The sequence below is a fragment of the Eubalaena glacialis genome, chromosome X (assembly GCF_028564815.1).
Source record: "Eubalaena glacialis isolate mEubGla1 chromosome X, mEubGla1.1.hap2.+ XY, whole genome shotgun sequence".
Taxonomy (NCBI): domain Eukaryota; kingdom Metazoa; phylum Chordata; class Mammalia; order Artiodactyla; family Balaenidae; genus Eubalaena; species Eubalaena glacialis.
In genome coordinates, this window is record NC_083736.1 from 15,772,274 (window position 1) to 15,797,884 (window position 25,611).

Below are 25,611 nucleotides of genomic sequence, written 5' to 3' on the forward strand. Positions count from 1 at the left end.
ATCAGTCCTACTGAAAGAAGATAGGGAGTGGGCACAGGTAGAGGTGTTTCACAGCTCTTCAGTTATGTGGTTTACTATTAAGCCATTTCTTTTCTTAGTCCCAGTCTTAACCTTCTTTATAGCTCCTTGGAATTCCTCACAGATCTGTCTGCTGTGAGCCCTCCTATATTCTCAGGGCTGCTCTGGGTTTATTTTTATATTTCTTTTGCCTATTTCAGGGGGTTTTAGGGTGGGAGGAAAGGTAAACGCATGTGTCTGGTTAGCCATTTTAAAGCAGAACTACAGTGCCTTATACTACATGTGGTTTCTCGTTTTTCTCTGTTGTAGACATCATGGCAAAGAATGTCCTTTTTTTTTTTTTAATTTTAATTTTAATTTTTGTCCACACCGCGTGGCTTGTGATCTTAGTTCCCCGACCAGGGATTGAACCCGCGCCCTCCGCAGTGAAAACGCAGCGTCCTAACCACTGGACCGCCAGGGAATTCCCGAATGTTTTTTAAAGTGAATCCTTGTGTACATCTTTGATCCTTTTCTTAGGATACTAGTCTTTTCTTAGGACACTAGTCTTTTTTTTTTTGTAAAATATTTATTTATTTAGGCTGTGCTGGATCTTAGTTGTGGCACGCGGGATCTTTGTTGCGGCATGCAGGATCTTTTTTTTAGTTGCAGTCTGCGGACTTGTTAGTTGCGGCGTGCATGTGGGATCTAGTTCCCCAACCAGGGATCGAACCCAGTCCCCCTGCATTGGGAGTGCGGAGTCTTACCCACTGGACCACTAGGGAAGTCCCTGGAACACTAGTCTTATATCCCCCCTTGAGGATCACCGGGGGTGATGATAGGTGACACTGATGGGAGTGTGCCATACCTGTGAAGGGTGTACAGGGAACACTGCTGGTTCACCTAAAGGAAAGGTTGCAAGTTAAAAATGTTTATTATTTTGGCCATTCTGGTCTGCAATATTGTTTTTTGTTGGATTTAAAAAATTACTTGTAAGATTAAATATTTACAAAATTTATTATTTTGGTCATTTGTATTTTTCTGTGTACATTTTCTTTTCATGTTAATAAATTTTTTTTAAAATACTCTTGTAGTGTTCACTCGATTCTTTCCCTTTAACATGAAATGAGCAAATGCTGCCAAATGTAAGGTCCATTGCTCATTTTTTTTTTTTCTAGTTTGAATTTGTTATGATCTGATTCTTGGAAAATGAAAATCCACTCCTGGTTTTGTGGTTTAATACCTCACAAGGTGGCTGTGAAAATTAAATGAAATAACATAGATGAGGTGCCCAACACAGTAGTTGGTATGTAATAGGCAGCAGTAAATATTAGTTCCTTTTGTGCAGTCTTTCTCCTTTGTCAGATTATTAAAATAACTGCAGTACAACATACCTGAGAGAGAGGGAAAGAAAGAAATCATCACATGTATTTACTGAACCCTTGTTAAATGAAGGGCAGTAAGCCAAATACCTTGAGGGATGCAGAGATGTTTAAGCAGCTTCCTGTCCAGGGGTAAACATTAGCTTACTATACATATCTTTACCTTTCTAGGCTTTTTTTTTTATTTTAGACCATGCTCTTCCAAAAACCTTTCGATCTTTAAACTGTGTTATTTTATTTGAGCACAGAACACTTTAAAGGTTGGTGTGCCACATTTAATCCATTACATTTCTGGGAGAATAGTTATTAGCTCCATTTTATACGTGGGGGCCCTGAAGGGTGTTCTGCCCAGCTTCTGGCTGGGGTAAAAATAGGATATGTTGGGATGTAGAAGAATGCTAACGACTGTATTTCCAGCCTCAGTAAGTGCTGAATAAATATTTGTTGAATGAATGAATCATCTTTTATTAAACGATATGTTAAGCCCACTCCTAAATCGCATCTCTGCTTCTTACTGTTTTACTTTTCCCCTTTTATATTTTATGCTGTGAAAGTGGTTAAATCAGCTTTAAAATTCAATGGTTGGTACACAAGACATTGCAAGTTGGAAGACAAATGCTACTCTGTTTTAGTCATAATGAAAAAAGGCTTTGAGAGGAGGAGATTCTGTGCTGATCTGATTTATTTTTCCAATTTAATTTTTTGCCCTGGTGCTGATTCTTTGCAAGACCACCTTTCTGGTTCCTGTAACAGCTACAAGGGGCTTCCCAAGTTTGGGGCTAGGGTAAATGGCCCAATTCGTTGCACTCTAAGGATGACTCTGCTGTTAACAGTCAGGTTTTTCATATAATCTCTAGTAAAGAAGGAAAAATTAGCAATTATAGTTAGGCTCTGGAGATTTGAGGGGGACACTTTTTAATGGATGAACTAGCAGATATACAAACTTTAATGGAATAAGTGATTAACATCTCAGAGTTTGCTATGTATTTAGCTTTCTGTAGTTGGTTGGCTTGGATAGTGAAATAAGGGTTCTTAGTAAAAATGATAAGACCCTGGAAAGGATTGGTGGTGGGACGTCCATGGACTTACTGCAGAGTAGTGTTAACACATGCATCTTCTTCACTCTGCACATGGAATATTCCATTTATTTATTTATTTATTTGACATCTTTATTGGAGTATAATTGCTTTACAATGTTGTGTTAATTTCTGCTGTATAACAAAGTGAATCAGCTACATGTATACATGTATCCCCATATCCCCTCCCTCTTGCGTCTCCCTCCCACCCTCCCTATCCCACCCGTCTAGGGGATCACAAAGCACTGAGCTGATCTCCCTGTGCTATGCGGCTGCTTCCCACTAGCTATCTATTTTACATTTGGTAGTGTATATATGTCCATGCCACTCTCTCACTTCGCCCCAGCTTACCCTTCCCCCTCCCCGTGTCCTCAAGTCGATTCTCTACGTCTGCATCTTTATTCGTGTCCTGCCCCTAGGTTCATCAGAACCATTTTTTTTTTTTAGATTCCATATATGTGTTAGCACATGGTATTTGTTTTTCTCTTTCTGACTTACTTCACTCTGTATGACAGACTCTAGGTTCATCCACCTCACTACAGATAACTCAATTTCGTTTCGTTTTATGGCTGAGTAATAAATATTCCATTGTATATATGTGCCACATCTTCTTTATCCCTTCATCTGTTGATGGACACTTAGGTTGCTTCCATGTCCTGGCTGTTGTAAACAGTGCTGCAATGAACATTGTGGTACATGACTCTTTTTGAATTATGGTTTTCTCAGCGTATATGCCCAGTAGTGGGATTGCTGGGTCATGTGGTAGTTCTGTTTTTAGTTTTTTAAGGAACCTCCATACTGTTGTCCATATAGTGGCTGTATCAATTTACATTCCCACCAACAGTGCAAGAGGGTTCCCTTTTCTCCACACCCTCTCCAGCATTTATTGTTTGTAGATTTGAACACTCCATTTAGTCTTAAGCTTGCTAAATTCATTTATTTTTACAAGTTTTATGGATAGACCTGTTCATCGCATTTTTGGTTTTCCCACTCCATTTTTCTACTTAGGATGCATTCAGTGAGGCTTACAGACAACTATTGTCTTGTAAAATAATGTCATAGGTAAAAATATGCCTTTGGGGGTTGAAAAAAACCTTGGTTTGATTCTGGCCTTGATACTTCTTAGCTGTGTGACCAGGGACAAGGTACTAATGACTCTGGAACTGTTTTCTTATCTTTTAAAAGTATTAGGATTAAATGTGATAACGTATGTAAAAATACTTAGCATCGCGCCAATGTATGGACGTGCTCCAAAAGCGTGGTTTTAAGCCCTGTGTCTTATCTGTTAAGGATATAGCATAATGGCTAAGTATAGGGATTCTGGAGCTTGACTGTCTGGGTTTGATCCAGTTCTGCCATTTACTGGCTCTTAGTCTCCTTATTGGTAAAATGAAGTTTCTGGTAGTAAAGGACCATAAAGGGTTCTTGTGAGGATGAAACAAATTAATGTAAATAAAGCTGGCTAGATCAGTGCTTAGCACAAAAGTGCTATTTATTTTAACTGTTGTTATTATTTTATCACATTTGAAAACCCGGTAGGCCACCAGATTTTATTTGAAATATTTTGTTCTACTGGAATTTTTTGCTTCTCTTTATGATTTCAAACTCCATGAGAGCAGGGCCCGGTCTGTTTTGTTCACTACTGTATTGCTAACATCTGGTATAGTGACTGCCATAGAGCAGTGGTCCACAACCTTTTTGACACCAGGGACCAGTTTCGTGGAAGACAGTTTTTCCATGGGCGGGGTGGGGGGATGGTTCAGGCGGTAATGTGAGCGATGGGGGGGATGGTTCAGATGGGGGGGATGGTTGAGGTGGTAATGTGTAATGCAAGTGATGGGGAGCAATGGGGAGCGCCTTTGCTCGCTTGCCCGCCACTCACCTCCTGCTGTGTGGCCCAGTTCCTAACAGGCCGTGGACCAGGGGCTTGGGGACCCCTGGCATAGAGTACTTATTCAGTAAACATTTGTGGAATGAATGAATAAATGGATGATGAATGTTCCATTTTCCTTGAATTGTGTTTGCCAATATTCTAACTCAAGTAGTTTTTTCATTGTTAAGTCCCTGTTTAAAAAAAAGAAATGTGTAATAAGACTTGTATAAGTTCCCAGTGTTTACAGATTGAAATCCAAGTTTCTTAGCTTTGCATTAAAAAACCTATGGAATCTAACTGTACCCAGGTTTCTTCTCTTTTAGAATGTGGAGTTTTGACCAGATATCTTTTTCTATCACATTTCAAGTGTATGAATCTCTGGGATGTGAATTAATTCACTGCATTGTTGCGATACCCAGTCACTGAAGTGGTAAACATAAGAGCACTTTGCAAGTTATACAATATTACTATCATCATTATTTATAGTAATCCTCAAGTGTTTTTAGTCCAGTTTTGCTGGAATATGCCCACCCCTTTTGCTCAGTCAACTGTAACCCCACCCATTTTTCCAGACCTAGTTCAAATCCTCTTTCTTGTGTGAAACACAACCTCCCCACTCTAAAACAAGCACTCTTTTCTTTGAACATTTATAGCCACTGTGATCTGTATAGTACATTTGGTAATCATGCATCTGAATCAGTTAATCTTGCCCTGTTGTCTTGATGTATTAACTAGGATCTTGAAATGTTTAACTCTTAATGAAACCAGTAAGTTTATTGAACACCTATATTACCCTTATGTCCGGGCACAGAGTTTTCATGTATTAATTTGGGTTTTCACAATTGAATTGTAAGATGCTGTTAAAACATAAACTGAGGCATGTTAAAATTTTTGAGAGAAAAAATCAATTTGAACTGGACAGTGCCAAGCAGGGAGTGTTAGGAGTGCTTGACTGACAGGAGCCAGGGAAAAGTTTTATACAGAGAAGGTGTGGTGGCAAAGAAAGGAAATTATTTGATTGCCTATAGCTTAAAGCCTAGTTGGCTGTCTGTGATTGGCTGTCCCTAGGTTTTGATTTCATAAACTTGAGGCATTTACAGGCTTAGGTTTTGCCTACAGAGGCCACCAAGGCATTAGAGCCATCTCAGTCTAATAGCCTCCTTGTTTCATTAATTTAACACTACTTTAAGAACGAAGACTATGATATGTACTTCCTGGTTTCATGAATGATTCCTTTTTTTTAAATTTTTATCTATTTATTTATTTGGCTGCATTGGGTCTTAGTTGTGGCATGCGGGATCTTTTTGTTGTGGCGGGTGGGCTCTTAGTTGTGGTGCGTGGGCTTCTCTCTAGTTGCGACGCTCGGGTTTCTCTCTAGTTGTGGCATGCGGGTTTTTTCTTCTCTGGTTGTGGCGCGTGGGCTCCAGGGCACGTGGGCTCTAGAGTGCGTGGGCTCTGTAGTTTGTGGCATGCGGGCTCTCTAGTTGAGGCGTGCGAGCTCAGTAGTTGTGGCGTGCTGTGGCACGTGGGCTTAGTTGCCCCGCGGCATGTGGGATCTTAGTTCCCAGACCAGGGATCCAACCCACGTCCCCTGCATCGGAAGGCGGATTCTTTACCACTGGACCACCAGGGAAGTCCCTGAATGATTCCTTTATACATAACAAAACGTGGCATTGGGTGATTACATAGTCGATGTTTCATTAATGTTAAAATCGAGTTGCAAATATCATTCTCCTTTTCAGAACCAGTCTAGCATTTGTGATACTGGGATTTTTGTTAATATTGGTTCATATTTATATTTTCCTCTTTAGTTTGTTTTCAAATACGTTGACTTATTTCTTACTTATTTCTCCTCCAAGGTAGAAATGCTATCTTTCCTTAAATTGTTTACCTTGAATTTTCACGGATCCTTTTGGACAACTACCATTTCTCTCATATGTTATCTTTGTAAGATCTCTCTCTGCAGTAGTTTACTGAGGTCATTTAGTTTTACTTTTTGAACATCAAGATCAAAAGAAAAAATGTTAATAGAATTTTCATTATCCATAACGAATTTGGTTTTTAAAAGTGGTTTGAGGTTCAAACCAATAGCAGTCTAGCACCAGTTGAGGCTATTTTGAAGAGGCAGTTAATACTCCTGGGGTTTTCTGAAAGAGGTGGCCTTTGTACAGAGACTTTAGTCAGTGTTGGCAAGGTGTTTCTGGTGGGAACCCCCTTATTTGGTGGATTGAAATCAATTATTGGAAAGTTAATTTTAAAAATTATTAAAGTTCTGAGTGATAAGAATGCACATACAACAGAAATATTTTGCCATAAAGCATGTTTCCTTGCCAGTATTTTGATGTAGGGCCAAGGCTTTTTTTTGAGTATGGATCAGCTGACTGAAGTTCTGTGTCATCTCTCTTGTAGGAATCCGTCCTGTCTGTGCAGTAGGTCCAGTTTTGATTTCTTGAAAGTGGAGCAATAATTTAGACAATTTATGAAACCATTTAGTGCAGGATTATAGATTTTAGCAGATTTTTTCCTCCTTTTAATATTTTCTAACTCAGATCTAATTTGACAGCCACATTTTTAAAGTGACATCATTTTTATTGAATCTTGCCATAGCATCCAACCTAATTTTCACAGAACTATAACCTTCTTTTCATTGGCTTACGTACTGTTTAGTTGAAAACCATATCATGGTTACCACAAGAGGAGTGGACAAATATCAGTAGTTTTGGGGAAGAAGTGCAAGTGACTTCTGGATGCCAGGCATGCAGCTCAATTTAAGGGAGCAGAAGTGTGAAGCTGAACTAAACAGTTACCTATTAGCCAGAAACATTTTGTACTGTAGGCATCAGCTGGTCTGTTTTACAAAGGTAATGAGGAGTTGGTAACTGTTAGGTCTGTTAAGTGACATGCTGGAGGCCAATAGGGCTTGAGTGCACAGAGCAAATGAACTTTTGTAGTACCTTTCATACTTTTCAAAAAGTCTATTTTCCATCAATAACATGCTTTTTTTTTTTTAACAATATAACAGAGATAACTGAATTACTCAGAGTGCTTGGAGAAAATCACTCTGTTCAAATAAGATTGCCGTGAAGCCTCTTCCCCAAGTAGTTTCCCCCTTTTCACAGACATAGGTAGTTTCTACCTCTTCTGGGCCTGTAAAACACCTCACATATACCTTTTTGCATTTCTCACATGTGGTTAATTCACCTACCAGTTCTCTTCTATAAGCTCTTCCTGCAAGGAGCTTCTGTACAGCATGTCTGATCCATAGTTGGTGCCCAACAAATTGAATAAAAGAGAAGTTGTGGCCATTTAAACAGATGATACAACCCAATCTCCCTGAGATGTGGTTTTCACTGATGTGCCATAGAAAGTAAGCCATCATTATCTATAAATAAAGTCCGGAAAAGATTTTAGTATAGTTATATTCAGTTGAGTGTATTATATTCTATATGTCCAAGATACTGTGTTATGTCTACAAAGGTACTGAGTTTAATAGTACATGGTTCTTGCTGGAGAGGATGTGGAGAAAAGGGAACCCTCCTGCACTGTTGGGGGGAATGTAAGTTGGTGCAGCCACCGTGGAGAACAGTATGGAGGTTCCTTAAAAAACTAAAAATAGAATTACCATATGATTCAGCAATCCTACTTCTGGGCATATATCTGGACAAAACTATAACTCAAAAAGATACATGCACACCTATGTTCATAGCAGCGCTATTTACAATAGCCAAGACATGGAAACAACCAAATGTCCATCGACAGATGAATGGATAAAGAAGATGTGGTGTGTGTGTATATATATATATATATATATATATATATATATATATACACACACACACACACACACACACACACACACACACACACACACAATGGAATACTACTCAGCCATAAAAAAGAATGAAATAATGCCATTTGCAGCAACATGGATGGACCTAGAGATGATCATACTAAGTGAAGTAAGTCAGAAAGACAAATACTATATGATATCACTTATATGTGGAATCTAAATCTTGGTACCTGCAAAGTTCTGTTCTAGGCATCTCCATATCCAAAGGCCAATAAGTCTCCCATAATCCTAGTCTAATTGATATGGAGACGCATATAATGATACAAAACCAAATATATTGTCACTAGAATTACAAATAAAGGTCTGTGGGGCTTCTGTATCACAGCATATCACATCCTATTTGGGTTGCAGAGAGGGGAAGACACTCATATATGACTTCATGTAGAGGGGTTGCTGTATGAAGTCAATCAATGAAAGGATGTCAGCTGTGGTGGTTGTGCATGCCAGGGGAAGGGAATTGCTTGATGGAGTCATGGAGCAGGAAAGTATCAATATAATCTATACCAAGTGGTTCTCAGAGTGTGGTCCCAGACCAGCAGCATCAGCATCACCTGGAAACCTGTTAGAAATGCAAATTACTGGGCGCCACTCCAGACCTACTGAACCGGAAACTCTGGGAGTTGATCCCAGAAATCTGGGTTTTAACAAGCCCTCCAGGTGGTTGTGATGTGCTGAAGTTTGAGAACCACTGGTCTACACTTGCTTGGTCAGAGAAAAGTCAATTGCCCTTTGCTTGAAGAGTAGGGTTTAAGAAAAGCAGTGATGAGAACAAAAAGACAGGATTACAATAGAGACCTTGAATACTAGAGTAGGAGTATGTAGGGGTCCCCCCAGGGAACCATTTCAGTTAAGGAAGGGACCTTCTGGGGGCTTACTTTAGGAAGAGTGAGTTGACAGACTTTTATAGGGTGAATTAAAACTAAAAGATAATTGGAAGTGGTGAAGTAAATTAGGGGAGGAGTAGCCTTGGGAAATGAAAGGAAACCGCTGCCAAGGAGCAATGTGGCTGGATAAGCCTTGACAGCCACCTGGGTAAGTGTCCAGACAAAGGTAACTGCCTCAGAATAAGCTGAGGCTTTGAACCTGGTGTTGGGAGAGCATGGTGGTGCCTTCTGACACAGTGTGGGCAGAGGGTAGAGATGCCACATGGTATGGGAAGTGGGATATGGGGGAAGGTAATTTTTTCTAAAAATAAGAATAGCTTCTTCCCCAGAATGATACAGGCTCAGTGTAAGAAACACCATAAGGGAAGGTGAGGGCGAAAGCAAAATCATTTCGAATCTCACCTTCCAGTGAAAAGCAATACATTTTTCTATTTAAATATCTGAGTATCCATTTGCTTATTTAAACTCAGTGTTTTATACATAGAATTATACAATCCTAAAAACAGAATTCCGAAGGTAAATTGATCTTGAACACCTGTCAATGTTACACACATGAGTGTACCCAGGTCAGTGTGTGTTTGGAAATTGATGAATTTTATATTTGAGAAACAAAAGGTTTATATAAGCAGCTAATTGTTAAAGAGTGCAGTTTCATTTCACATGGTCATCAAAAGTCCTGTCCATATCATTTATTACAGAGGAAATCTGGCGTAAAACAGTCTCAGATGTCTGGTATGCCAACATTAGTCTAGGGAGAAGAACGCCAACTAACTCTGTGTGTGTGTGTGTGTGTGTGTGTGTATATAAATATATATATATATATATTTTTTTCTTTTTGTAATATGCCACAATTTTTATTGCAACGTGGCCATTTTTGTGAGGGTGGAGAGTTTGATCTCAAAAACAATGTTCCATTTAAGGCTCTTTTATACAGAAATTGCCATCATGACTGATATTCAAAATATCTTTAGTGTTGGAAGACTTACATGGTAAACATAAAACTCCTACACTTATTCAGTAGTGTACACTCAATGGAAAACAGAAAGGCATTAATAACAGCTATTTCTTTTAAGAAGATGCTCAGTGGTTAAGAATCCGCCTGCTAGTGCAGGGGACACAGGTTCGAGCCCTGGTCCGGGAAGATCCCACATGCTGCGGAGCAACTAAGCCCGTGCACCACAACTTTTGAGCCCCTGTGACACAACTACTGAAGCCCGCATGCCTAGAGCCCGTGCTCGGCAACAAGAGAAGCCACCGCAATGAGAAGCCTGTGCACTGCAACAAAGAGTAGCCCCCGCTCACCGCAAGTAGAGAAAGCCCGCATGCAGCAACGAAGACCCAACGCCGCCAAAAATAAATAAATAAAATAAATTTATTTAAAAAAAAAAAGATACGCAGGTATGGGAATGAACACTGAGGTACTAGGATAAGTTGATGACACAGTTAACACAACTTAATTGGCATTCCTTTTGGGGTAGGGGATTAAACTCTACAAAAAAAATGCTTTCAATGCATAGTGTTATATCCGTGCTGCTATGTCACAAAAAATAGGCTTGCCAAGGCAGGTGAGGTGTACGAATGCTCAAGCCTCACAGAACTTCAGTCAAGTGCAACTATAAATAATACTGAATAAAGTTTACCATCTCACCAGTGGATAATACTTTCAAGGCATTCAATTAGCTTAACCCTTTGTAGTGTTCTAAGCTATTCGCATTGACAATCACATTCATTGTAGTGCTTGCTGCAAGGGAGGCATAACCAGTTGTTTTGGCTAAAATATGATGGGAAGGCGTTCCTTGGGTTCTACATAAAAGTAACAGTATTAAACAGTCTAATGGCAATCTCTTGATAGTCTGCTTACATGAATGATATTTCCTTCATTCATTGTGTTGGAAGGACCCAGTGGGAAGAGGAAGGAAAAAAAACAAAACCTAATACTATTCCAATTGACTGAGCTGGAGAAATGGAAGCACCTTAAGATCCAGATGGGACTTGACTGTCATTTTATAAGGGTTTTCCTTCAAGTGAAACTACTACCTTGCCTTCCAATTTCTCTCCAAGTGTTGAACGGTCCTTTATATCATACAAGCCATTTACTTGCTACTCATGTTTAATACCTGTAAATTTCTTTTTAATGGCATCTTTAGAGCTAGCATAAATCATCTTGCTTTTTAAAGGTGCACTTTCAGGAGCCCAAGATCTGCTTTGCTTCCTCTACAATTATTTGTCTTTTGTCATCGCTTAAACAGAAGAGAACTGCTTTCTTTGTTTTTTTGATCTCCTCTTGTGTAGAAGATTTCCTTACTTTCACATCATTAAAAACGTTGATGACTTCATCATTCACTGTAACTCCAGAAGCCATAGTGCCCGCGGCTGAGGCCGCTCGGCCTCCAGCGGTATGGCACTGCAGAGGAGAAGGAGGGGCGGCCGGGAGTGCGGCCCAAGAGGCGGCGGCTGCTCCCCAACTATATTTTAAGACGAAAAAGGTGAAACGTTGTGTCTTTTATTAGAATAACAAGGTTATTCTCGTGTCTTATAAGAACCAATTAATATTGGACATAAAATGGTCTCATACATAGGCCAATAGCAAGTTCCAGAATTCTCTTTTTAAATAGGCAGCTAGCTACCAGTGAATTTCTTAAGCGACAAGCAGAGATGTGGAATACAGTTTGCTCATTTCTTAGTTTTGTGAAAAAGGTTTTTTTCATTGACAGAATGAATATACCATGTTCTATAGTATGATTTTTTTTTTTTTTACTTAAAATATTATGGCCACTTTTCTGTATCACTAAATATAGTTAAATAATTTTAGTAGTGATATGATTTTCCATTTATATGATGTGATATCGTTTACTTTATCAATCCTACATTGACTAATGCTAGGTGGTTTTTTGTTGTTGATTATTATGAATAGCACTGCAGTATACAGCCTTTGCAGTATCCATCTTTGTCCATTTGTCTGATGGTCTCCTTAGCATAAATCTCTAGAAGTAGGATGGATTTTTGAATCAAATGGTACTCATACATTTAAAATGTTGATACCTATTGCCAGATTACTTTCCAGAAACCTTTATATTCCTACCTACTGTGAATGTGAGCTCACATTTTCCCAAGAAAGAGCACTAGATATTTGTCAGTTACTTTAATCATTACCAGCCTGATAGGTTAAAAGAGATTTCGCTCTCTTTTTTTTTTTACTTAATTGATGACTAGTGAGATTGAACAGGCTTTCATCGATTTATTAGACAGTTGTATTTCTTTTGTGAAAGGTCGGTTTATATCTGTTCTTTTTCTGTTTTCTCTTTGAGTGTTTACGTTATACTGATTTGTAAGATGCTACTACAATTCTGGGACCAATTCCACTTCTGATCATCAACTAGGATTCTGCATCTAATTCGTGTGTGTGTGCGTGTGTGTGTGTGTGTTTCCCATACCACCAAGCAATCCTCCATCATCAGCTGGGTGTCCTACAATTCAACTCAATTTTGACACTATCTGGAGATAGCATCAGATCCCACAAGTTAAGGGCTCAGATCCTAAAGGACTGCCCCCCCTTTCAGATGCCAGTCACATGTCCAGGTGGTCACCTGGGCTTCTGACTGGCTGGCTGCAGATTGGAGGTTCTAATGACCCCTTCCTTGTGTTAGATTAATTTCCTAGAGCGGCTCACAGAACTCAGAGAAACATTTTACTTCCTAGATTAGCAGTTTATTATAAAAGGATATAATTCAGGGACCCGCCAAATGGAAGAGATGCATAGGGCAAGGTATGGGGGAAGGGAGGGGACGTGGAGCTTCCATGCCCTCTCTGAGACTGCCACTCTGACCAAATCTCCACATGTTCACCAACCCAGAAGCTCTCCGAACCCTATCCCTTTGGGTTTTTATGGGGTCTTCATTACGTAGTCATGATTGATTAGATCATTGGCCACTGATGATTGAACTCATTCTCCAGCCCCTCCCCCCTCCCCAGAGGTAGGGTGGCGGTAGGACTGAAAGTTCCAACCCTCTGATCATGTGGTTGTCTCCACTGGCAAGCCACCCCCACCCTTAGGTTACCTAGGGGCTTTCTAAGTCACCTCATTACCATAACAAGAGACACCTTTGTTGCTTTCATCCCTTAGGAAATTCCAAGAGTTTTAGGAGTGCTGTGCCAGAAACGGTGGAACAAAGACCAAGTATGTATTTCTTATTCTTGTCACAATACCACACTAACATATTAAGGGTATTCAACTTTTGTCTCTTTTTTTATTATTATTTTGTAAATTAAGAGGTGTACATACTCATTCATTGACTTTTTTCTTTTAAATTTTTTTAATTAAAAAAATTGAGGTATAATTGATTTACAATATTATATTAGTTTCAGGTGTACAGCATACAGTGATTCAAAAATTTTATAGGTTATATCCATTTATAGTTATTATAAAATATTGGCTATATTCCCTGTGCTGTACAATATATCCTTGTTGCTTATTTTATACATAGTTGTTCATACCTCTTAATTCCCTACCCCTATCTTGCCCCTTCCCCGTCCTTCTTCCTACTGGTAACTTCTAATTTGTTCTCTATATCTGTGAGGCTGTTTCTTTTTTGTTATACTCACTAGTTCTATTTTTTTTTTAGATTCCACATATAAGTGATAACATACAGTATTTGTCTTGCTCTGACTTATTTCAGTAAGCATAATACTCTCCAGGTCCATCTATGTTGTTGCAAATGGTAAAATTTCCATCCACAAAACAAAAAGACAACCTACTGAATGGGAGAAAATATTTGCAAATGATATTACCAATAAGAGATTAATATCCACAATATATAAACAGCTCATATAACTCAATATCAAAAAAAACCCAAGCACTATGATTAAAAAATGAGCAGAAGACCTGAATAGACATTTTTCCAAAGAAGACATAGAGATGGTCAACAAGCACATGAAAAGATGCTTTTCATCACTAATCATCAGAGAAATGCAAATCGAAACCACAATGAGATATCACCTCACACCTGTCAGAATGGCTATCATCAGAAAGACCACAAATAACAAAAAAACTAAAACAAAAGTAACAAAAAACCTAAAAATAGAACTACCATATGATCCAGCAATTCCGCTCCTGGGTATATGTCCAAAGAAAATGAAAACACTAATTCAAAAAGATACATGTACCTCAGTGTTCATAACAGCATTATTTACAATAGCCAAGATGGAAGCAACCTAAGTGTCCATTAACAGATGAATGGATAAAGATGTGATACACACACACACACACACACACACACACACACAGAGGAATATTACTCAGCCATAAAAAAGAAAGAAATTTTGCCATTTGCAATCCATTGACTTTTTAAACTATTGTATAGTGAAGCATGATAAACACTTAAGGTATACAAGACATCAGTGAATTGTCACAAAGCCAACACTTATGTAACTTGACCCAGGTGAACATGTAAACACTGCACCAACCCCCCCCCCCCCGCCCCCCCGCTGGCCAAAGTTAGTAGTGTATCAAGGGCTAGGAGAAATGGGTGTGTTCTGCCCCGGGTTCAGACAGTCCACAGTGCATTTTCTATAGAGAATTTAAAATCAATGTAACTACTGACTAAAAGTTGGTCTGCTTTTTATTATCACCATGCATTGACCATTTAAAAAAATGTGTGTGTGTGTAACATCTGTTTTACTCTGTGTCTAGTTTATCTGTCCTTATTGGTTGGTGCTTGTATGCACAAAGAGATATTCTCCTACATTATCTTTTAGGAGCTTTATTGTTTTGACTTTTACATTGAGATCTATAATCCATCTGAAATTAATGTTGTATATGGTATGAGTTAGAGGTCAATTTTAATTTTGTTTTCCTTTATGCATATCCAAATGTCTTAGTACCATTTATTGCAAAGATCAAACTTTCCTCACTGGTCTGCAGTGACAACATTATTGTACAAAAAGCATCCATTTCATGTATGATATTTCTGTGCTTTCTGTTCTTTCCTTTCATCTCTTTGTCTTATACATTGTCTTAATGACTGTGCTTCATAATAAGTCCTGATATCTGGAGAGAAAGTCTTTTTGTTATTCTTCGAGGTGTCTTGTTTTCCTTGGCCATTTGCATTTCTTCATACATTTTTGAACCAGCCTACAAATTTCCATTTAAAAACTTGTTAGGATTGCTTGGGATTCTATTGGATCTCTAGATCAATTTGGATAGAATTGACATCTTTACAATGTTAAATCTCAAGAACATGGAACATCCCTTCACTTATTAGGTGTCCTTTAATTTGTAAAAATACTGTTTTCTTTAGCTTTCTATGTAGAGGTTTACCACTTTTCTTTCTGTTTTTGATAGGAATTTGATATTTTTTGATGGTATTGTAAATGGTATTAAAAATTCATTTTCTAACTTTATTGCTGGTATATAGAAATACAGTTGATTTCTAGATATTATCTTTTGTATCCCTCAGCTTTGATAAACTGATTTTTTTCTGATAGTTTATAGCTTATTTTGGATTTTCTATATGTACAGTCTGAATAATAGTTTTTTCCCTTCATTCCCAGTTGTCATATTTTTGTCCGGCTTTCTACTTGTTTGCAGTGGAACGGTTTGCCTGAATTACGCAGGCAGCTTTACTGGAAGCAGAAATTTTTCTTAAATAAAAAGTTCAAACTGTATTCCATTCTTATTTTTGAATTGCCTTTGAATTTAAACCCAAATCTCTGGGTACTTCAATAGCCATGAAGCCCAGAGAAAGGTACTAGTATCTTTTGAGACATCATTAATGTCCCTAAAGGCTATATAAACAGATCTTATAAAAATCTTTATTTTAAACCTTTAAAATTTAGTTTTAGTGGTGAGAACTCTTAATGTGTATCCCAAGGACTTACGTATGAAAGCTTATCAGTAGTTTGAATAATTCCTCAAAGTAGTGGAGTCACTAGTGAAGCCACAGCGTACCTCTCATGTGCTGTCTTAAGCATCATTCCTAGAAGCCACCCACCCGAGGTAGCCCAGGGAGCTCTCCACTTTGCAGAGGGCATTGGCTTGCCAGGGTAATGCCATGTGGTGCCAATAGAGACGAATTGCAGGAAGAACTCTCGGAACTGCGTGGGGAGAGAAGTGGCGTATGAGTGTCAGTGTGGGGAAGTGTCAGATAGTGTTTCATGGAGGAAAATTCCAAGTTGACTAGTAACTTGGTGGGTTGCAGCTGAGGGATCAGAGTCTTGTTGCAGCTTGTCCTCTGGCAATGTCATGCGTGCCTCTCTGAACTGGAGGAGTCTGGGGGCTACTGTCAGTGAGGTAGTCAACAGATGCTGAGGAGTCTCAGGAAAAAGTGATTGCAGCTTAAAACAGACAACCTCTGCAGGCTCCTCTCCACAGGGGAGTCTGTGCCATCCTGGTTGTGGAATTTCAGTGGTAGCAAAATGGAGCTGTAGTGATGGACCAGCAAGAGGCAATTATGACAAGCAAGGGCTCTATTGACTGTTTGGGAATTATGGGAATGGGCAAACAGAAGCTGCAGCTGTAATTACTGTCATGGAATGAAATCCTCACCACCACCACCCCCCCTTTCACAACACTTTACGCGTGATGGGTGTTCAGTTAATGTGGTATGTGTGCAAATTGTCATTAGACTTTAGAAAACTTTTAGAAACTATTGCAAGTGATGACTCAAATGTGCTCATTAAAAATATTAGTGTCTTTAACCAATCTAGCAGGTTAAATAATTTTATTATTCCTCTAGATTACAATTTTTAAAAGATCAAGTTTAGAGGAAAATCTTGTTCTAATTTTAGAGCATGATATATTTGAATTCAATTTGCAGTTTTCTATCTTAAAAAAATAGCTGTAATTATAAACAGCAAATGGATGGGGTGTGAGACTGATTTAAGTTAAAAAAAATGGTGACCTTAATAATTCAGAATGCTCTGTATTCTTTTCAAAATGTATTGACACTGTAAGTAAAATTTATCTTTATAGTAAATGTTTTAGGATTCTGTAGAAAGCCACATAGAGTAAAATGCTACTTATTTCTTTTCCCAGTGGTGTTTTACTGAGTCATTTTATTAGTTGTATGTGCCTTTCTTGAGTTGGAAATTTATACAGGGGGCTAAAGAAATCCTTTCCACCCAAAATATAAATTCTATACCATTTTGTGGGTAGAAGCCCAACGGTGGGCCTTAAGTAAACACAAATGCTAGCTTTTACAGTTTTTAATGTGTTTTTATAGAATAACACTATCTTGTAAAATAGTCTGTTTCTGAGAGTTTTTCTAGATGGAATAATTTTAAACACTCCTTAAGGATCTTCCTTTCAAATAAATTATGAGGTGACTCCTTTTGTAAAACAAAGGTTCATTTATTAGCATGAATAATTTCCTGATCTTTCCCTCTCCACTCCATGCATATTTTAGCTACTTATAAAGCTGGGTTTTCATATATAGTAATTTTTCTCAGTCACAGGGAGCACTTTAGAGATCGGTACCTGAATCTGGTATTTAATTATAGTTCTTACTTATGGCAGTATATCTTCTCAATTGTGAGTTCTTTTTATGCCCTTGAATGTGGTAGGCTAACTATAGGATATCTTAATGTCATAGTCATGAAAGAAATAGTTGATAATTTATAAAAGCTGTATAAAAATGTATATTAGGCTGTTAAGGTTAAGTTCCAAATAGAGCTTGGGGAATCTTTAGAAAACGTGACTTTAAAAAATATATATATTGTTGAATCAGACTTACTAGTATCTAGTTCAGGCCTTGAGTACTTAGTATATATTTGTTTCTTTTTTGGGGGAAGATGTTTCTAGTGACTACTTGATAAGTTTTGTATTTTTATAATTTTATAATTAGAATTCATGGGCCCAATTCACAGAAGACTTCTTAAAAATAATTAATTTTTAGTCCATTTGTCTCTTCTCTTAGCAAGTCCCCAGATGACAAATTGATTAAAACAACACTTAAATAAACTGAAACATTAACACTTATTAAAACAACTTGGAATAAACAAATACTATAATTTGGATTATTTAATACATATTTTTATGTGCTATATGTAGGAAAATAATTAAAGATGAAAGTAATTGAGCAGTCTTTTTTAGGAATCACTTGATAGAAAGCAGAGAACATTTCCCACTTATAGAAGTAAATGGATGAAGTGTACCTGGTTATCTCAGGAAAAATTCAGCTTAGTATTAACAGGGAAATGGCTTTCAGTCATTCAGTCCATTCTGTCAGTACTGCTGGATTACAAATTAATTGCTGAATTTTGAGTATATTGCTCAGGATTCAGTATGAGAAATTGAACCACTGTGAGTGTTATTGAATAAGGGATTTATTATAGTACTCAGACTGTATACAGATTGTAGGAGTTGCTGGGAATGTGAAAATCAGGAAGAAGGATCAGAAAAATAGTCACTAATAGAGCCTCCTGAATTACTGGTACACGCGTGTAAGTCAGAACTTAGTGGGAAAATTTTAAGAAGCAAGTGTATACAGACATCAAAGTGAGAATGCAAAGAGGATGATCCTGGAGAGGTCTGTGGAAGGCTGTTGCCTCTGTGTAGCTGTTGCTTCCGTGGGTACAAAGCCCAGAGTCAGGCATCTGTTGTTGGGTCTTAGGCCGCTGTTGATCAGGTGAAGAAGAAGAGCTGGACACAGAGGGGATAAGAGGAGAGTTGAGGACAAGCTGAAACCTGCCCCAGGCACCTCTGCATTTATTCTCACCATGTCTCATCGTAAAGACCTTCCAAGAGTTTGGCCATCTCTAACTCGGTATACTATACAGGGAACGAAATTCTGGGAAACACAGTTCCCAGGTGGACCAAGTTCACAATAGAATGATCCAGTGCATTGTGCTTCCCATTTTGGGCTGCTCTTTCAGATTCATCTCATCAGTAGATGATGAGGATGTTATAATACTTTGAGCCTCAAGATTTCCATTTCCTTATGGTATTTACTGAGGAACTGTTCATATGCTATTATCACTTGAGGATTTAAAATGCTGTACTTTGAATAACTTTTCTTCTTTTTCTTATTAACACCATGGCCTTTTCCTAATGTATTTTATTATAATTTCTCTGTACCTTATTTACTGATTTTTCTCTTTGTTATTAAAGTTTTACAATCCCAATAAATTAATTACAGGTCAGAAAATATTCAAATTTTGGAGAGGAAAACAGGTACAAAATTTATTTTTTAAAATTATTTATTTATTTTTGGCTGCGTCGGGTCTTAGTTGTGGCATGCGGGATCTTTCATTGTGGCGGCGCGTGGGCTCTTCGTTGTGGCGCGTGGGCTCTTCGTTGTGGCACGCGGGCTCCAGAGCATGTGGGCTCTGTAGTTGCTGCTTGCGGGCTCTCTAGTTGAGGTGCGTGGGCTTAGTTGCCCCATGGCATGTGGGATCTTAGCTCCCTGACCAGGGATCGAACCCGCGTCCCCTGCATTGGAAGGTGGATTCTTAACCACTGGACCACCAGGGAAGTTCCTTATTTATTTATTTATTTATTTCAAAATTTAAATATGAATAACTACATAGTCTTTGGTGGATTTGGGATTAAAAATAACCGAGTATGCCATAAGACTTTCTGCTGACTTTCTGAAATGTTCATACTCCATTCTAGTAATGGTGAATAAAAGGAGATGACCTTTTGCAAGAGATTTTAATTTGAGAATGTCTAGGCTCTTTGAAATACAGAGCCTCAAAAATTTGTCAGCTAGGTTGATACATTCAGCCAGCAAAATTAAGTGGTCTGCTGTTCTCAGACTCCCACTACATCCTTTGTGCTCCAGGTCTGCTTTCTGTCTCTGGAGTGCATGTGTAACACTTTATAGTTGATTTTTTTTTTTTAATGGATGATCTGACAGGGTAGGGGAGTAAGGACATGATGAAAGATAGAAAGTGCTGAAAATCATTTTCATTTATCTCCTTCCTACAGTCCGTAATGGGGTGGGGGTTCATTTGTCTATTTCCCATTTAATTTTCCTTTTTTTCTTCTCTAGAGTTGGAGAATCTCTTCTAATTTCTTTTAAGAACATTCACTGATAATGACTGAAGTATTCTGGAGAGTTAGATGTACCTCTCAGACATAGTCTTAGAATATTTTTTTAAATTAATTTTTATTGTAGTATAGTTGATTTACAATGTTGTGTTAGTTTCTGCTCTACAGCAAAGTGAATCAGTCATACATATACACATATCCACTCTTAGATTCTTTTCCCATGTAGGCCATTACAGAGTATTGAGTAGAGTTCCCTGTGCTATACAGTAGATCCTTATTAATTATCTATTTTATATATAGTAGTGTGTATGTGTCAATCCCCGTCTTCCAGTTTATCCCTTCCCCTATTTCTAAATAATAATCTTCACTTGCTTCCATCATGTTTTCTTTATTCTTTGATAGTAATTAATTGATAACACTCTTCTTTGGAGTTTAGACTCAGTAACTCACCTCTTCTCTCTGTATTTTATCTTTTGAAAATGAAGCCTCATTTTATTTTCCATAGCTCAGGAAGAATACTTCCCATTTGTAGTCCTCTGACTGTACTTTGTGTGTGTCTTGTTTCTGTGGTTTCTTTCATGAAATCTGATAGGGCTAAAGGTAATTGAAGTGTATTTGCTTTCCTCCACATCAAATCAGTGCTTTACAAATATACCTCAGGAATTCTGCTTATAGATGGCTCTTTGATTTGTCAGTTCTTGTTTTTTGTCTTGGTACAACAGAAGATGATTTACTTTATAAAGTAAGTTGAAGGTTTCTTTGCTTACAAGACTCTAAATTATCAATAATGTTGATAGTGCAATGAAATTTTAGAAGTGGTTCTAGATTTAGCATAGTTCTAAATTGTTTAGGCTGAGTAGAAAATTTTCCAATGATATTGTTTCAACTTAATAAAATAACAGTGCTTTGCAGGTAATTTAATTGTCATCAGAACTGGCAAGACTAAAATATTGCTTGCTTTAAAAATGTTTTATTTACTTTAATAAAAATATTGCTCTTAAAATGCTAATGACATTTCATGAATCTATTATTCCTTATGGGTCTTGACGTAACTTACTTGTCTCATTTGGGGAATTTCTTTAAGCACAGGCTCATAACTGAGATGATAAATCCCACTTTCTTGAGATATTAGCCTTCTTATTTCTGTCATCTATTGTGTTAAATGAATCTTATTATTTAATTACTAATAATAGTTGTTTTTTTATTACATGGCTACTGTGCATCAGAGGCTCTACTTACATAACCTTGAATCCTCACCTGTAAGTAGGTAGTATTAGTCCCTCTTAGTGAATGAGAAAAGAGACTTAAAGAGGTTAAATAACTTGCTCATGGTCACATAATTAATAAAGGTTGAAACCCAGGTGTGTTAGTATTCTCAGAATAGACAGAAAGGTCCAGGTAGAGGAAGGGTTTGTGCCAACAAGCAGTACACTCGGCCTGATTGTTCGTCATCTTAATTAGTCTTGGATTATTGAAATAACGTTATTTCATCTTCTAAGAAGGACATATTAAAGTGTAGAAACTAAAAGAAAATTCACTTTTGATTTTTAAAATTATTAGGATATGTTAGCTTATGTTAACAGTCATGCATATGTTTGCATTATTCAAAATAGATAATAGACAATTTTTAAAAATAAATTTATTTATTTATTTATTTATGGCTGTGTTGGGTCTTCGTTGCTGTGCTCAAGCTTTCTCTAGTTGCGGGGAGCAGGGGCCACTCTTCATTGCGGTGCACAGGCTTCTCACTGCGGTGGCTTTTCTTGTTGCAGAGCACAGGCTCTAAGTGTGCGGGCTCAGTAGCTGTGGCTCGCGGGCTCTAGGGTGCAGGCTCAGTAGCTGTGGCGCACGGGCTCAGTTGCTCCAGGCATGTGGGATCTTCCCGGACCAGGGATCGAACCCGTGTCCCCTGCATTGGCAGGCAGATTCTTAACCATTGCGCCACCAGGGAAGTCCCAATAGACAGTATTTAAATTCAGGATGTGCATGGGTTTCTTTAAAATATTGAATCCTGTGTCTATGATTAAGTAAAGTGGGAGTTATTTCAAGGAAAATGATGATACCACACTGAAGAGCAGGCACCATGGTAACCAGGAAGTTGTCTAGTTTTCCCACCTACTCTGTTGTGAGTGGGGAGAGGGCCCTTCAGTCAGGCTAGAGCAGAGCTCCTCCTCAGAAGCTGGTTAGGAGACTTTGATATAAGCTTTGTTTCCTCATTCCTATAATGAATGGGTATGGTTTATTCTAGCTTTTAAGATTCTCTGATTCCCTGAAGAAGAAGATGGTAGTTTGTATTTCAGAGGGCTTTAGGTATCATATGTATGGAATTAAAAACACAAGTAATTAAGTTAGTACTGTGGAACTGTAAAGCACAATGTACTGTGGCTAATCCACATACAGATAGTAATTGACAGTAATATTGTTTACAAGTTCATTCTCTGTCAGTTACTATTATAAATATGCGTAGTCAATTCTTAATTATTTAAGAATTGTTAGAGTGGTTTATCCCTGTATCTTTCTTTTAGAAATGTGAATCATTACTCTCTCTCAGTTGATAGGCAGAATAGAGTTGAAATGCTGATACAGGATATAGTGGGGATATGGTATCTAGTTTCCAGGAAATTATGTTTTATCTAAGGGAAATAGATATGTATGCAAACAATAAATGTTTAAATAAGTATGTAATGAATGTCATGTAAGTGCTGTATGTAAGAATTTATAGACTGGCTTTTTGAATTTTTATCATGGGAATCTGTTAGTTAATCTTAACTAAAAAAGAACGCAGAGTTTATAGAGAATAACTTCTAGCTAGGCTGAACAGAGAGGAAGTTATAATTTACTTGATTTTTAAAAAAATGATGGCTAATATTTCAGTTGGCAAAGACTGGGGGCACGGGTGGGGAAATGATTGGAACAAAGGCATAGAAATGGGAAAGTGAAAAGGCATGTTCTAGGTGTTGATTAGTAGGTGTAGTTGCTTTGGAGCCAAGGATTCTTATAGTGGAAGAGTGGGTGATCGTCAAAAATTATAGTTAAATTCACAGGAAAGCAATTGCCGAAGGTTATAGTTAATTTCAGATTAAGTAACATAACTGCTATGAGCCTAAATTTTCCCCTCTGTAAAATAAGGTCAGATGAGATGATCCCTAATCTACTTAATAGGTGTTCAGTAGGTATTTGTTGAATGAATAAGTGAGTGAGCAAATGAATGAATGAGTGAAAGAGATGTCTTTAGCTATTTTCCTTGACATCATTGCCTTAGAAATTTGGAATTTTGGTAGGCAGTAGGAAATTAACAATTTTTGATAGTAAAATGATATAACAACTTTAGTCTAAAAAAAATAAGTCATGGTCTTTTCCTATAAATAATGGTTATGTGTTTTAAAATTTGTTTCTTTCTGTAGGAGTCAGTGGATCCCTGTCTGGACTATGAATTGTCAGGGCATTTTTGTTTTAAAATACACTTTCTTTCTTTTAAATTCATTATTTATTTATTTATTTTTTTGGCTGCGCCTCTGGCATGCGGGATCTTAGTTCCCCTATGAGGGATAGAACCAGGGCCGTCTGCGTTGGGAGCAAGGAGTCTTAACCACTGGACCACCGGGGAAGTCCCTGTCAGGGCGCTTTTAACACTTAAAATATTGAGTCTTAAACATATTAAGTATTTTTGTATAAAAATATTTTAAAAGTGAATGTAAGAGTTTAGAAACTTTTATAGCAATTTAACATTTTTACTGTATTTTACAATATAATTTACATGGGATTAAAAAAAAAACTAGACTATTATTCTAAATAGTTTGAGAATCTTTGGTCCGAAAGATTCCAAAGTTTTTGGCTTTGGGTAGATGAAATGCCACGATTACATGAACTCATCTCTTTCCAAGGCATCTTTTCTAAGGATTCTAAAAGGATGTGATTATAATGTATTCATCTGAGAAGTGACTTCATAATGGAGCCTGAGAATACCCATAGAGCAGGTTATATTCTTGATGAAGCTGCCTTAAGTTGGAAATTAAGTTAAGTCTTGAGATTTTTATATTCTCAATTTGTATGACTTACATTCCTTACTGTTGACCTGAAGTTCAACTTTGTATTCATTCAGCTATCCATGATATCTCTGCATTTTGCAGTATAAAACTTCCCATAATAAATGACAATTAAATGACCCCATAATTGTCAATCATGTAATATTGTTTTCCATATGCTCCTCTATGTTCCCAATTTCAGTTATGCCCAGTAGTCAAGGCAGAAATTTTATAATCATCTAGACTTCTCCATTTCTCATTCATCAACTATTTTTAAATTGGCACTGTCTTTTGAGTACACCTCCTAAAAATCTCAAATCTATCCACCTTTCTCTCCTCACTGCTGCTTTAGTTGAGATTTTCATCACTTTCTGCCTGGCCTCCATCAATCAGTAGCTTTCTGATTAGTGTCTCTGTCCTAACCCTCTTCCTGCCTCCATGGTGATTTTTCTGAAACATAATACTGATAGGTACTCATCTAAAAAGCTGCTCTTGATTTACTGTTGTCTATGGCAGTAGCCTTCAAATGTCTTGTGCAGCAGTTGAATCCTTTCTTAAAATATAGGGAAACATACCTGTTGCATGGCATACAAGGCCTTTAATGATTTAGTCCCTGCCTTGTTCCTGTCATTCCTGGACCTGTGCCCTAGATTTCAGAGAAGCTGAATGACTTGGGTTCTACAAACACTGCTTGTTTTCTGGTTTCTTTTTTTTTTTTTTTTGGCCTATTTTAGCAAGAACTTTTCCTCAAATGCCTTTACCCTTTTGTCTGTCTCATATTCTGTTCTTGTCTCAAGATGTCACCTGAATCTCCTGAGTGATGAGTGTCTTTTGTATGCTAATGGATGACTTCTGGCAGAGGCCCCTAGATGACACCAGGATGGGGCCTGGTCACCAGAAGGACTAGCCATGATTAGAAGGTTAGAACTTTCAGCCCCCTTGTCCTATCCCCTACCTCTGGGGAGAAGAGGGGGCCAGAGATTGAGTTCAATTACCAGTGGCCAGGGATTCAATCAGTCATGCCTGTGTACTAAAGCCTCCATGAAGACCCCTAAACAACAGGCTTTGGGGAGGTTCTGAGTTGGTGAACACATTGAAGTGCTGGGAGGTGCTGGGAAGGTGATATACCCTAGGAGGTCATGGAAGCTTTGCTCCTCTTCCCTCCACCCCCTGTAACTTGCCCATTGCACCTCTTCGATTTGGCTGTTCCTGAGTTGTATCCTTTATAATAAACCAGTAATGGTAAGTAAAGCATTTTCTTGAGTTCTGTGAGTCATTCTAGGGAGTTATCAAACCTGAGGAAGCGTTTGTGGGAACCCCCAAATTTTTTAGCCGAGTCAGACAGAAGTGCAGGTGGCCTGGGGACCCGGGACTTGTGACTGGCATCTAAAGTGAGGGAAGTCTGTGGGACTGAGCCCTTAAACCTGCGGAGTCTGGTGTTAACTCTGGGTAGTTAGAGTAGATTGTAGGACGCCCAGGTGTTAGAGATTCGATGTTGGAAAAGATGCCACATATTTGGTGTCAGGGTGACTTAACC

At 38.0% G+C, this 25,611-nt stretch overlaps 1 protein-coding gene and 1 pseudogene across 2 annotated transcripts in view; one reads left to right on the plus strand and one right to left on the minus strand.

Moving 5' to 3' along the window:
- The window catches only part of CDKL5 (cyclin dependent kinase like 5), a 189,594-nt gene that overhangs the window by 17,103 nt on the left and 146,880 nt on the right, over positions 1-25,611 (plus strand). For both annotated transcript variants that reach the window (XM_061178360.1, XM_061178359.1), the window contains exon 2: positions 13,186-13,239. The gene's annotated coding sequence lies outside the window, so the exon portion shown is untranslated. The remainder of the gene's footprint in view (positions 1-13,185; positions 13,240-25,611) is intronic.
- Positions 11,067-11,424, minus strand: LOC133082409 (cofilin-2-like; annotated as a pseudogene).